Here is a 4504-nt window from a genome sequence, read left to right on the forward strand (position 1 = left end):
ACCAGATGTAATATTCACTCGAAAGGGAAACACACCCCTCACCAATGGCACCTTCAAAAAATGATGCCTCCACCCTGGCAACTTATTGGACAGCCCTACAATAACGCTAAACTTGGAGTGTGAGAAGCTAACATGTTGTGATCGGGAACTCTTCATAGGCTTAAAATACTTATGAAACACGAGCCATGCCGACTTGTATGCAGCCACCCGGCATATCGAATAAAACCCAACCATTATCTTCCAACCGTTAGGGTGAATCTAATCAGTTCATATGTCATACTCAGACATCACTTCCATAAAAAAAGGAAGCAACCGCATGCCAGCCTCCAAATACTCCTTGTAGATAATCATCTCATGCAGTGCCATTGGATCGTTCGCCCGAACATCCGCCGCCACGTGACTAAGTTCATAAGGAACCCCTATCCGATAAGCAATCAATAGAGCGTCGAGATCCTTCCAAACAAGTGTGGAATGGGCCTTGTCCAAACTCAAATACTCTGGTTTCTTCGGCCTAGTCGCCATGTGATACCGCATACCATCTGACCCAGGTGCCCCCGAACCACCTGGCCATACCTTCTTCCTCATTTGCTTGTAGAGACTTAGCAGAGTCTCGCCACCACTCTGTAGGAAAATAGACAAGCCTAGGCATAGCGGAATAATAAAATTTTATCTATTTTATCTATTTCCCTTTTCCAAGATCTGTTAATTGTTATTTCATATAAAGAGAGATAGATAGTAATACCTTTATTGATGAACTATCTACCATTGCAAACGAAGTGCCCACAACTTGTTATTATCAACTCGTGAACCACGAACGTTTGATTCAACACAGAACCAAAAAATAATCAGTGATCAACCTTCAATGAATAGCAATCGCAACGATTGCCTCTAACAGAAATCGATACGAGATCAAAGAGGGAGTAAGAAATAAAGTGAATTAGCCGAGACGAAAGACGGAACGATTCCTCCTCTTCTATTTTATGTGTGTCAAAATTTAGGGGTTAGGGGAGTCTATTTATAGACTTTTCTTAACCCTAATCCCAGTTATGTTAGGTAATTAAATAATTGGAATCTTATTCGGAATAGGATTCCTAATTAGATAATTAAATAAACATTTTACTATTATCTAAATAATAACTAATTATATCTAGATAATTATTATTAATAATTAATTAATGTTAGGGATAATTAAATAGAGTTTTAATCACATAAAATTTCTAATTAATATTATCAGATAATCTTTTAATTTAATTGATAACCGTAATCAAATTATAATTATTAATCAAATTAATTTATCCCTAAATTAATGTAAATTGCGGCCCATATGTGTATGTCCTACTAATTACATTTTCGTCCTCCGATTCCAAGTCCCATATACGACCCATTAGGTTCTTTATTGCCACTAGCCGTATATATCATTTGAAATTATTCATCACGATTAATTTCAACATATATATAACGGAATACTGTCGAGAGCTGTTACTAGCAGAACCTATGATATTCCCCTAGAGCAATTAAGAAGTCAGGTTGATAACTCACATTAACCTTTATGTATTAGGTATAGTATAATACGATCCTTCATCAACTATATCCTTTCGGTCAATTCCTTATAACCATGGAACATGTCAAGGTTACATATAACGAAGAGTCTGGTTTTACTTGTACAGGTTGAATTCACTCTGGAAGATAAGTTAAGTGAAATGTTTATTTCTACTCTTAACTGTATCACCTTGCAAGGATTTCAGTCAATTCACCACAAGTGGTCCTTTGGATATATCTCCCATTTATCGGGAGTAACGAATGCTCAATCTGACATTAATCATTCTGTAATTACTTCGCGTGATACCCAACCCTGCTCTCACACACCCTAGGCTCTCACCTATTGGATCGTGCTCGCACAGAATCAAAGTCTCAGACTCCGCAATCCAGAATTATTAATTAATGAATGTTTGAGTCTGTGGATTAGTTATACCTACTAATACCGATGAGATGAACAGTTGACACATTAGATAAATCATTCCATTATGTTATCTCAAGTCGGGTCCCAATCCTAATGAACTCCTTCATCAGATCCATGTAACTGTCTAGATATCAGAATATCTAAAGCTTGTGAGATCAGCTTTCTGTCTCGACAGAAAACACTGTTACATGCAAGTCTCAACAGAAATATGCCAATCCCTATAACATATTACATGACTTGGGTTTACTTTAAGTCTATCAGTCTATTATAAAGTATAGTCTCACTTCATGCTTATATGAACACTTTATAACTACTTGAATAAACTTAGGATTACTTCCTTTGCGAAAGATTTGTGCCTTTATATATAGTTACATATTAATGCTATATATCTGATTAAACAAATGACCAAATAAACAATTTATTCATTAATATTAATATCCAAAACAATTGTATTTAGGACACTAAATTCCAACATTTTCCCACTTGGACTAAAGCCAATTGTTTCTGAAACTAATACCAGAAGAACTAAGATGTTTATCGTGAGCTCTTTGTGGTAACGACTTGGTCAACGGATCTGCAACGTTGTCCTCAGTGGGCACCTTTTCTATTCTCACATCTCCTCTGGCTATGATCTCCCTAATGAGATGATATCGCTTGAGATAATGTTTGGATGCATTATGAGACCGTGGTTCCTTTGCTTGTGCAATGGCTCCATTGTTATCACAGTACAAAGTAATGGGATTTACAATGTTAGGCACCACTCCTAGTTCTGTTATGAACTTTCTAATCCAAACAGCCTCCTTTGCCGCTTCTGCAGGTGCGATGTACTCTGATTCGGTCGACGAGAAAGCAACACTTCCTTGTTTGGACCAACTAACTGAACCTCCATTCAGGATAAACTGGTATCCTGATTGGGATCTGTAATCATTTTCATCAGTCAGATGACTAGCATCTGAATATCCTTCAATTTTCAATTCTCCTTATCCATATATGAGGAACAAGTCTTTAGTTCTTCTAAGATACTTAAGAATGTTCTTGACAGCAATCCAGTGATCAAATCCTGGATTCCTTTGATATCGGCTCGTCATACTTAATGCGAATGCCACATCAGGTCTAGTGCATAGCATAGCATACATGATCGAACCAACCGCGCTGGAGTAAGGAATTACAGCCATGCGATTCTTGTCACTGTCCGTTTTAGGACACTGACTATTTGATAACTTGACACCATGGACCATTGGTAAGTTACCTCTTTTCGATTCATGCATGTCAAAACATTTTAGCACTTTGTCAATATATGTAGATTGGGATAGTCCGAGCAGTCTCCTTGATCTATCGCGATAGATCTTGATCCCTAAGATGTAGGCTGCCTCTCCCAAGTCTTTCATGGAGAAATTACCCGATAACCAAACTTTTACTGTTTGCAACATTGCCACATCGTTTCCCATAAGTAGTATATCATCAACATATAGTACTAAGAAAACGACTGAGCTCCCACTTGTCTTCTTGTAAACACAAGCCTCTTCTGAGTTTTGTACAAAACCAAATTGTTTTATGGTTTCATCAAAACGCTTGTTCCAGCTCCTAGATGCTTGCTTGAGTCCATAAATGGACCTTTGAAGTTTGTAAACTTTGGTTGCATCTTTTGATATGAAACCTTCAGGTTGCATCATGTATACATCCTCAAGTAGGTTTCCATTTAGGAAAGCTGTTTTCACATCCATTTGCCAAATCTCATAATCAAAATGAGCGGCAATTGCAAGCAATATTCTGATGGATTTGAACATGGCTACTGGAGAGAAAGTCTCATCATAGTCAATACCTTGTTTTTGATGATATCCTTTCGCTACTAACCTAGCTTTGTAGGTACTAACCTTTCCATCCATGCCAGTCTTCTTCTTGAAGATCCACCTGCACCCAATGGGCTTTATCCCTTCGGGTGGATCAACCAAAGTCCACACTTGGTTAGTATACATGGAGTCCATTTCAGAATTCATGGCTTCAAGCCATGCTTTGGATTCTGGACTAGCAAGAGCTTCTTCGTAGGTTTCGGGTTCATCGTCTAACATGGGAACCAGTTCGTCATCTGCCACTAGAAAACCATATCTAAATGGGAGTTCACGAATTCTCTGAGACCTACGAGTGGGATATGACACTTGTGTTTCATCTAGTGAAACAGGTTCGGGTTCAACTTCTTCCGTGTTTTCAACATGTGATTCCTCTTAAACTTCTTCAAGTTCAATCGCGCTTCCATTTTGTGTTTCTTCCAGAAACTCTTTCACTAAAAACACTGTGTGTTTGGATACTATTACCTTTTGGTCATCTGGATGATAAAAGTAATATCTCATAGTTTCCTTTGGGTATCCAATGAAGAAACACTTGTCAGATTTGGGATCTAATTTATCTGACACAATACGTTTGACGTATGCTAAATATCCCCATATTCTTATGAAAGAAAAGATGGGTTTTCTACCAATGAACAATTCGAATGGCGTGGAACTGGCGGATTTGGTTGGAACTCGGTTTAAGGTAAATAGGGCAGTT

Source organism: Euphorbia lathyris, chromosome 9, assembly GCF_963576675.1.
Source record: "Euphorbia lathyris chromosome 9, ddEupLath1.1, whole genome shotgun sequence".
NCBI lineage: Eukaryota > Viridiplantae > Streptophyta > Magnoliopsida > Malpighiales > Euphorbiaceae > Euphorbia > Euphorbia lathyris.